We start from the raw sequence: 10991 nt of genomic DNA, 5'->3' as shown, positions 1-10991 counted from the left end.
TCTTTAAAGATACATCTGTTCACCCAGGCTTTTAACTAATACTCTTTTGATTGATTTTAGTGTTGTTTTAGAATATTGTTTTAAAAATTTTTAATTGTTGTGTTTTCAGTTTCTTGTTTTTGTTTTTAACTAATGTTTTAATGTTGTTTTTATCTTGTTGTAAACCACCCAGAGACATAAGTTTTGGGCAGTATAAAAATATGTTAAATAAATAAATAAACAGCACCAAGTTCAACCTGCATTCCCCCAAAACCAAAGTTGCTCGTTAGATTCCAGAGATGCCGAGTCCAAGGGTCAAAGGCATCATGAAAGGCTGTCTGACAAGTTATCTCCAGCAGCACAGCAGAGTGAAGCTGCAGAATTTATAACAGGTTGCCAGCTGGAATCAATCAGTGCTCTGCCCAGTCAGCCAATTAGTCTTATGCATGCTGCAAGTGACTGCTGCATCTCAACTCCCTGATTTGGTCACACCACTTCTTGTGCCTGCATACCCTAGGAGATAACAATAGCAGCGAGAGTTCCTCCTGGGATTCATCACTTTGCTCTGTCTCCTGCATCAAGTTCTCCTTGACTGCCTCATCACTCTGATCACAAAGCTGGCCTTCAGGATCCTCAGGTAAATTCACTGCCTCCCACTCCTCTTCCGAGTCCTTGAACAAAGGCCTGACAAGCTCCACTTAAGCATATATAATTGGTGCCATGTTCTAATATTTGCCTGCTAGAAAAGTAAAGAGGAGACAGGAAATTTTAACGTTCCTATTCTTATCAGAGGAACTCTGTTAACCAAGGAGTGCTTGGTGGCAGCAAGACAATCTACCAGAGATTCTTCTTTTCTTTTTAATAAAGTTTAAACCCAATCAGCTCGCCAAGTAACAGGGAGGGATGACTCAGCAATAATTCCTCTCTTGTGAGCTGGCTGGGTCTGTTCCTTACAATTCTAGTTAATGAACTAAAAATAAGTATTGTTAGTCATGTAAATACATTGAGGTCATTCACATAATCAAAAACAGTGTAGCTTTTCTTCCTATCTTACTTCCACACAATCACTTCTACCCAGGTTTTCCTCTTACCTTGCTTCCACACAACCAAAAAAGGGAAGCACACACAGCTCCCAAACCCAGGTAGAACACAGTTTTTGCTTGTATGAATGACCTCACACAGGGTTAGGGCAGGCATCAAAGGACAGAGAGAAAGTGAGAAAAACTGGAGCAGTATTCCAGTTGCTATAAAGAGAAAGGTGGCTAATACTCTGTCTTCTTCGAAATTCCTTTGTGCAGCCAGGCCCTTCATGTCTACAACTCATGTGGATTTTATCCATAAACTTCCCTGCAATGATAATCCACCTGTTTTGTTTTCATGCCTCAATAAGATGAAATTGTAGCAGTTGTCATAACACATGTTTTAAAAATTGTTAGTTAAGTACCTGTAGAGTCATCTCCAGGCTAGGATTACAGTTCAGGTAAGAATTGTTTGGTGTATTACTTGTTTCATATACATTTTTAAAGATAAATATAAAGCATATTACAGCATCTATAGAAGGTTAGTCTTTCACTTAAGGTCATTAGTGCAATCAAACCTATACTACTACAATGTATTGGCAACAGCAATTTATATCAACCAATAATAATACATTTTTAAAATGTCAATCTAAAATTCAGGGATTGCATAATATCATTCCTTTCCTGGGGTCCTGAGGTTATAGCAAGGACGGGAAGACTATAAGGCATATTGTAAGGAGAGTATATAACAAGCAATAAAGGTTTGTGAGCTGTAGGCTTTATAGGTCAATCATTCAAACAACTGGCCATTAGGTTACACTCACCAATTAGAATAAAAACCCTTTAGAAAGGCTGTTTGGGGAAATGAAAGCATTTTAATGCATATTAAAAAGATAATATCTCTTTTATAGCTTCCTAGCTGTGTCTACTCATTTGGCATTTCAGAATTATTAAAATTATTTTGTTATTTTCAGCAATTATGTTATCATTATTTATACTAAGGGGAAAGTATATCAGTCATAATTACTAAAAATGGCCAGTAAAGAATAATCTACTTAATGGTTCATGTCTGCTTTCAATTCATTAAGATCAAATATCTACCTAGAACAGGAAGAACACATGCAAAACTGAATACTGTATTTTGCAGACAAAATAAAATTGTAAAAATCTCTCTTCTGTATGTTTATTATCTTAACATAGGACACTCTGAGGCGCTTCAAACGACCCGTGTGAAGCGTCGGATGGGGTGTGGTGCGGTGAGCGGACTTAGCCTGCTCTCCCCGCACATGAGCAGTCGCTTGGTGCTGGGTGGCTGCAGCCGCCGCCCAGAGGAGTAGCTCTGCTCCGGTTGGGCGCTGCTGGGCCCAGCCGTGGCTCTGTCAGGGAGCTCTGGGGGTTGGGGGAAGGGAAGTGCTGCCGTGTGGTGCCCCAGGCCCCCAAACCCCAGGAAGGCACCGTGCGAGTCTGGGAAACATACCAGCGAGGATTTGAACCGGCAACCTCTGGTTTGCTAGTCAAGTCATTTCCCCGCTGCACCATTAGGTGGCTCACATTTGTGGTAGCAAGTATGAACTGTCCCCTTTGCTAAGCAGCATTTGCCCTGGTTTGCATTTCAATGGCAGACTACATATGAACACTGTAAGATATTCCCTTTAGGGGATGGGGCTGCTCTAGGAAGAGCATCTGATGGCTTGTATACAGAAGGTTTGAAGTTCCCTCCCTGGCATCTCCAAGATAGGACTCAGAGAGACTCCTGCCTATAACCCTGGAGAAGCTGCTTCCAGTCTAGGTAGACCAGGCCTGCTCAGCTTTGGCCTCCTAGCTGTTTTTGGACTTCATCTCCTGTAATCTCCAGCCACAGTGGCCCATTGCCAGGGATTATGGAAGTTGTAAGCCAACACCTGCGGGAGAGCCGAAGCTGAGCAGCCCTGGTATAGACAATACTAAGCTAGATGGACCAATAGTCTGACTCGGTATAGCACTTAGCAATAGCACTTACATTTATATACCGCTCTATAGCTGGAAGCTCTCTAAGCGGTTTACAATGATTTAGCATATTGCCCCCCAACATTCTGGGTACTCATTTTACCGACCTCAGAAGGATGGAAGGCTGAGTCAACCTTGAGCCCTTGGACAGGATCGAACTTGCAACCTTCTGGTTATAGGGCAGCAGTTTTACCACTGCGCCACCAGGGGTATATGGCAGCTTCCTATGTTCCTATGTACCAGGCCCTACAAAGCGTGGTATAGTGGCTGGACTAGGACCGAGGAGACCCAAGTTCAAATCCCCATTCAGCCATAATACTTGCTGAGTGACTCTGGGCCAGTCACTTCTCTCTCAGCCTAACCTACTTCACAGGGTTGTTGTGACGAGAAACTTAAGTATGTAGTACCCCGCTCTGGGCTCCTTGGAGGAAGAGTGGGATATAAAATGTAAATAATAAATAAATAAATAAATGTAGCTCATGTGGGTTGAACTGCAAGTAAGGTGCACGCTGAAGCAAAGCAACCATCTAGTCCACATCCATTTCCTCATAGGTTTTTTTTTCATACAAAAGAAATAGGATCTATTATAATAAACAAAGGATTGGCACTTCCTTGTTTAAAATTCATAGTCTTGATTTACCTTTGATATTGCAAGTACTATTCAATTTGTTACATTTGAAATTCCCTATATTTAGATTAATATATATTCATGTAGAAAATCAGGACTCTAACCTTTTTACGAAAGGCTAGAAGGCTAAGTTTTAATAGCTTTCCAGAATTTTATCCTCACAGTATATTTCTCCATCTTTAATTACTTCAGTATGTTTTAGAATGTGTTGATTGAAACCGTGAAATGCTATGATCCAGAGAAGCATGTATTTCGAGCATCTACAGCATCTACATTTCAAAGCCAAACAGTTTCTTGGTTTGGGAATGTGGGTGGGGGGGGGGGGGAGTGCAACTGACATGTTGTTCTTCTGAAGAAATTGCTCATGTATTGTTGCAGCTTATAATAAAAGATGACACTCTCACAGGGTAATTTATGAATTAATTATGACTGAAGTATATTTTCTTTACCATTCTCACTTTTGATCTTTATATTTTTACAGAATCATAAGACGTGCTGATTATATGCCTCTAAAGAAAGATGACATAATGCACAAGATTAAAACCAGATAACTGACAAATACCTTTTCTCTAAAACAGAAGCGGAAATGCCCCCAAACTACACATATTCTCCTTTCCTACACATATTCCCCTTTCTATCTCACTTTGTTATAATAGTCCAAGAGCCTGTGTCAAAATACTTACATCATAAGGTACAGCAAGTTTGGCTGATATCACTTTATAGAGTAAAGTGTATTTTTCTAGCCATTTGCTTTTCAGTGACTTGCTCCAATTAGCCCCCAAATTGCTTTTTAAATTCCCTCATTTATAGCTATCTTCTGTTTGGTGGAGTAAAAATAAGTAGCGGTACTTCTGGTCATCCGCTGGAAACTTCCAGATGAAAAGCCAGCTAAAAACACTGGGTAGCTTCACACATAACATGACAAGTAAAGTTGCCATGAACTGCTGGTTCCCAGAGCATACACACAAGCCTGGCTTCCAGAGTTGGGATTGGGAAGGCTATGGGTATGTTGTCTTGCGGTCCCGAACCTGACATCTGTAACTCAGATTTGAAGTAGGTTACAGATGTCAGGTTCAGAACCACAAGGAGGGTAAAATATGCCTACACAGGGTGTGTAAATTGAACCTGCCAATATTGGCATATCCTTCCCAATAGCGGAAGTCAGGCATGCATGTGCACTCCAGGTACTTGTGATTTGCAGCAACCTTATTTGCTGCATTACATGTGAAGCTGATCACTGTGAAAAGATTCCATAAGAAGCATTGAGCTCTCCAGCACAAAGGGACATATTCAATTTGTATTTATTTTTTCAGAGCATTATGAATTCATGGGTAAATGAATTGTAGTTCACATAGTGAACTACTGTTCCCTATATTCTGCCTACACACTAACAACAGTCCTTCACCACCCATACAAATATGGAGTAATTTTACCATGAAATAATCTTTACTCAGAGAGATGTGGCTCTCAGATGCAGCATCTGTACTGGGACCAGTGCTCTTCAACTAATTATAAATGATCCACAAGTTGGGGTACGCAGCAAAGGAGCCAGATTTGCAGATGACACTAGAAGATTCAGGATAGTGAAATCCAAAACAGATTGTGAGGCACTCCAAAAAGATCTCCCCGAACTGGAGGAGGGAATGACAAAATGGCAAATGTGGTTCAGTGTAAGCAAGTGTAAAGTGATATATATTAGGGCAAAAAACTCCAACTTCACAAATACGTGGATGGGATATGAGCTGTCAGTTACAGGTGTGCATGGAATCGGGAAGCCCGGTTCGGTTCAAATTGAACCAGACTCAAACTGAACCGGGCCTAGTTCAGTTCTGTGCACGTCAAGCTGGGCCCCAGGTTCTGTTTAGCTCAAGGCCAAACAAGTTTGGGCTGAGCTCGATGGGAGGGGTCAAAAACAAAATTTTAAAACAAAACTTACTGCCAGGTCTGGCATAGGGAGTCTCCAATGGTCCCCGTTACCCCCGCCAGCCTCCCCTGGTCTTTTTAGGGGTGGTTTGGCCCATTTGCAGGCCCTCTACCTGCTCACAGTGGCCATTTTGAAGGCCTGGTCATTACCCAGGCACACAAATGGCCAGTGCACATGTAAGGCAGCCTTCAAAATGGCTACTATGAACAGGCAGAGGTTTGTAAATGGGTCAAACCGACCTGTAAACGAGTCTACCTGACCGTAAAAAGCCCGGGGGGAGACCAGCGGGGGGAGCAAGGGTAATTGGAGACCCCCCCCATGGTCATGGCAGCACCCCCCAGAGTCAGCCAGACTGGGCGGGAAGTTTTATTTTTTAAAAAAAAATTCCAAAAACCCCAAGCTGGCCCGGGGAGTTCAGCTCAAGAGTGAGCCAAACTGAATCAAGCCTGGTTGGGCTCAAGGGCAAGCCATTGAACAGGCTCGGTTCGATGGCAAACTGGCTCGACCTCAAGTTGGTTCGCACATCTCTACTGTCAGTGACTCACCAGGAGAGGGATCTTGGGGTCGTGGTGGACAGCTCATTGAAAGTGTCAACTCAGTGTCCAGCAGCAGTGAAAAAAAGGCAAATTCCATGCTAGGGATCATTAGGAAGGGGACTGAAAATAAAAATGCTAGTGTTTATAATAGGAACATAGTGCTCACAGTCAGGCACAGGCTGTGAACGCGCCTCCGGGGGTGGGGGGCAGCTTCTTTAAGTGTAAACTGAGCTGGTGATCCATGCTGCCCAGCAGCCCCTACGGCGGGAAATCACCTCCGCCACTCACCTGGCTCCCCCGCCGGTGGCCAGGTAAGTGGTGCAGGCGATTCCCCGCTGCGGGGGCTGCTGGGTGGCACGGAGCACCAGCTCCGTTTACACTTAAAGAAGCTGCCCGCCGCCCCGCCCCGGAGGCGCGTTCATGGCCTGCGCCTGCTCACAGTTCTAGTCTCCCATTCATATGCAACCAGGGTGGACCCTGCTTAGCTAAGGGGACAAGTCATGCTTGCTACCACAAGACCAGCCCTTATACAAATCTATGGTGTGGCCACATTTGGAGTACTGTGTTCTCAGTTCTGGTCACCATATCGTAAGGAGGACATTGAGAACTGGAAAAGGAGCAGAAGAGGGCAACCAAGATGATCAGGGGCCTGGAGCACCTTCCTTATGAAGCAAGACTACAGCTTTGGGGGCTTTTTAGTTTGGAAAAGAGGCAACTACAGGGAGACATGTTAGAGATGTATAAAATTATGGATGAAGTCCCTCTTTCACAATGCTAGAACCAGGGGTCATTCCGTGAAACTGAAAGCCGGGAAATTTAGGATTGACAACAGGAAGTACTTCTTCACACAGCACACAATTAACTTATGAAACTCTCTGCCACAGGATGTGGTGATGGCCACCAGCTTGGATGGCTTTCAAGGCGGCTTAGACAAGGTTATGGAGGACAGGCAATAGCTACTAGTCTGGTGGCTATAGGCCACCTCCAGCCTCAGATGTAAGATGCCACTAAACACCAGTTGTAGAGGAGAAATGGCAGGAGAGGGGGCCCTCTGCCTGTGAGCTTCTTGAAGGCATTTGGTGGTGGACCACTATGTGAAACAGGATGCTGGACTAGATGGGCCTTGAGCCTGATCCAGCAGGGCTGTTCTTATGTTCTTATTCTATTCCATTATTATCGAAGCTAGTGAAAGTACAGTAATGATTTGGGCTGTTAGCAGTCTCTGTGTGTAGTCTAGTTTACACTCACATTTCTCCCCACTTGTATGTAGGGGATTCAATTGTGTGAATAGGTTCTAAGTGTAATCTCTGCATAGACTGATATTTATAGCAGGCCTGCTCAACTTTGGCCATCCTGCATATGTTGCCCTACAACTCCCATAATCCCTGGCTATTGGCCACTGTGGCTGGGGATTATGGGAGTTGTAGTCCAAAGATAGCTGAGGGGCAAAGTTGAGCAGGCCAGATTTAGAGGGACTCAACATGGGAACTGGACTTCATGGTCTTCTAGTCAAAAGATTTCCTAATTCTGGTGAGTACTCCTTCATATACCTAGTTTAGCACTAAAGCACAGAATCAGCCACACAGAAAATGGCCATTTGAATGATTAACATTTTAGGGAAGAGAACTGGTCTTTTGGTAGCAAGTATGCATTGTCCCCTTTCCTAAATAGGACCCACCTTGGTTAGCATTTGGATGGGAGACTGCATGTGAGTGCTGTAAGATATTCCCTGTCGGGGATGGAGGCCATAGCTCAGACGAAGAGCATCTGCATGCTTGCATTGAGAAGGTCCCAGGTTCACTCCCTGGCATCATTTCCAGATTGGGCAGGGAGACACTCCTGCCTAATCCCTGAAGAGCTGCTCCCAATCAGTGTAGACAATATGGAGTTAGATGGATCAATGGTCTGACTCAGTATAAGGAAACCTCCTATGTACATGTTGAAGGAATAGGAAGTTATAGACTAATTTTATTATTTATTTTATTTTATTTTATTTGTATACCGCCCTTCCAAAATGGCTCAGGGAAGTTTACAATGTGACACAGTCTAATTTCCAAAATTGCCTTTTAAAAATTTGTTTGGTTTTTTTCTGAACCTAGTTTCAGTTGATATAAGCAATAATGTATTAGGAAGTGACATTTATTTTGCACATACAGAAGTTTTGAATGTGTAAATACACAAACTGTGCCCTAGAGAAAATTTAAGAATCATTGTTTAATTAAAATTAGGAAATGAGGTGATAATTTATATTAGCAGTGATTAATTAGCAGTGTGGTCCTGGTATGACTTTTACAATCATTTTCATTTACTACTCATGTTCATTTATGGATTTCAAGATTATATACCTAGAAGAGTGATGCATGACCTGAACCTATCACACACATAAGCACAAAATGTTGTCTATCTATTTTCATCTAAAAGCTCCAAGACCACTGAGTCAATCTGCACCAAGGTGTAATTCAAAAACACACATGGAGAATTGACACAGATGATGAGGTTCAATTTCACATAGGATGCTCACAAACTTCAGAATTAAGATTCTAAGATTTCAAAAGTTCCCTGTGGCACCAAGATGCCCCAGCCTACTGAGGCTGGAAAAATTCTTTATGACATCAAAAAAGGTAAGCCAATAGCAGTCAGAAGGGCCATGACAATTTGGATAACCAAGGTCACTAACATCAGAGCTGATTAGCCATTGAGCAATGCAGAGAGAACCAGGTGGATATTGCAACAAGAGCATAAGTGAAGTTCAGTGAAACGGCCTGTTATACTGAAATACTTATAATTATTCACGGAAATCTTTCTCAGCCTAAGGTTTTATTAGACTAATCAACTGTTATATACATCCCCTGCTAACTGGGCAAAGAGGCACCTTTTAAAACTGACTGTTCTCTTTATTTAGCAGGGGGAGAGCAATGACCTTTCCATCCCCAGCACATGTTCCTAAGGGGCACAGCCAGTGATCTAATTTTTTTCATCTGTGTGCAGAATGAGTTTTGTTCTGGGTGGCAGTATCAAGGCAGTGTGTGCATATATCCATTCAGAGTAGGACCTTCCTGATTCAATCTGAGTGGGATCTATAATTAACTGAGCGCACATTAAAAAAAATGTGTGAGTGCATGCACATGCATACGCCTTAGAGGGAACAGTGGGCACAGCATCCCTCCAGTGGCTGTTGCTGGTGTCTGTCTTATGTTTCTTTTTTTAAACTGTGAGCCCTTTGGGAACAGGGAGCCATTTTATTTATCTATTTATATCTATGTAAACTGCTTTGGGGAAATTTTGTTGGAAAGCAGTATATAAATATTCGCTGTATTTGTATACACAGAAAGACCTATTTCGACTGCAGCCATTATCAATACCATTGTAATGACCCACACAGGAATAGTAATCACAAAGGTGCACAACCTTTAGCAATTGACTGTGATTACAGGTGTCTTTAACAGCCAACTTCTGTTCCTCGTTTTGAGCCAGTGGGTAGTACATTGGCATGAAGAAATAATGCAAATATGATTGGTGATTATCAGTGTAATAGAAGCTGCAGTATGCAGTGGCTTTGAACAATAAATAATTGTGCTAAAGTACCCTGTTTCCCCGAAAGTAAGACCTACCCCGAAAGTAAGACCTAGCAGTAATTTCTGATGTACCGCTAATTGCCCTAGTGCATTTTTTGGGGCTAAAATTAATATAAGACACTGTCTTATTTTCGGGGAAACACGGTAGATGCATCAATTTGCACACATGAATTGTATATAGTTTTTGCTTCATGAGAGTACAACTATATATATAAAATGGCCCAGATAATAGAACAACACTACCTCAGCAATGTTTTTCTAAATCCATGTTTGCCAACGTAACAAAAAACTTATTCATTTCTTGCCTTACCTCCAAAGAATTCAGGGCACCATGCATACATAGTTCTTAACCTTTTATCCTCACAAACAGCAACCCTGTGAAGCAGACTAGACTGAGAAAGAGTAACTGGTGAACTTCATGGCTTTACTGGGATTTGAATCTGGTTCTCCACAGCCCTCCTAGAGCAATGCTCTAACCACTACACCATACTGGCTTCAAAAGAATATCAGCAAGAGCAAGGGCTTAAGTTGGCCAGTCTTGCCCCTAGTCTGTTTTGCTCACTTGCAATATTCATAAGAACAAAATTTATGTCCAACGTTGGCTAACCAGATGTCCCAGGGAAACTTGTCTTCAGGATGATAGTACTTCCATCCATTGTTTTGTCCCCATTGTATATTCAGTATGTAGAGTACTTCAGGGCTCTTCAAGTTTAGTACAGTAGAGAAAGTAAGGTATGCTGAGACAGCTGTAGTTGTTTTCGAGGTGCACCAAGTGGCTAGAGTCTTCTCTATGATCTCATGCAAAGAGTGATGCTGAGGGGAATCGGTGTCCCAGCAACCTCCAATGAGTAAACTGCCATTGTCTCCAAGCTGAAATCACTGACCTATTGTGATGTTGCTGAGAACATTTATACTAACCCATTTTGTTCCCTTAATTCACATTTCCTTTTGTTTTCAGGATTATGCAGTTGGGAGTGATCTCACTAGAGTAAGAACTACTTTTCTTGCATGTGCTTACTTGTACATAGCATTAGTAACCATGAACCCTCTTCAAGTACTAAGGGCCTAACTAAAGTATACATGAAGATTTGTGGAACTAAATTTCATTGCTGCATTTTAAAGAGAAAAGCCTATCTGGGAAGTGGGGTTTGCGTGTACTGTATACTTAACCTTTCCTGTGTCTGCTGCTTTCTCACTCTAAATCACATTCGCTTGACTACTTCTCCTCCAAGGGGTTTCAAATGCAATATGCAGGGTGTGTGTGTGTGTGTGTGTGTGTGTGTGTGTGTGTGTGTGTGTGTGTGTTTCACCCTGAAATTAATTTTGTTTTGATCTTAGTAATAT

Source organism: Hemicordylus capensis, chromosome 4 (genome assembly GCF_027244095.1).
Source record: "Hemicordylus capensis ecotype Gifberg chromosome 4, rHemCap1.1.pri, whole genome shotgun sequence".
Classification (NCBI taxonomy): domain Eukaryota; kingdom Metazoa; phylum Chordata; class Lepidosauria; order Squamata; family Cordylidae; genus Hemicordylus; species Hemicordylus capensis.
This window is presented reverse-complemented; position numbering follows the sequence as displayed.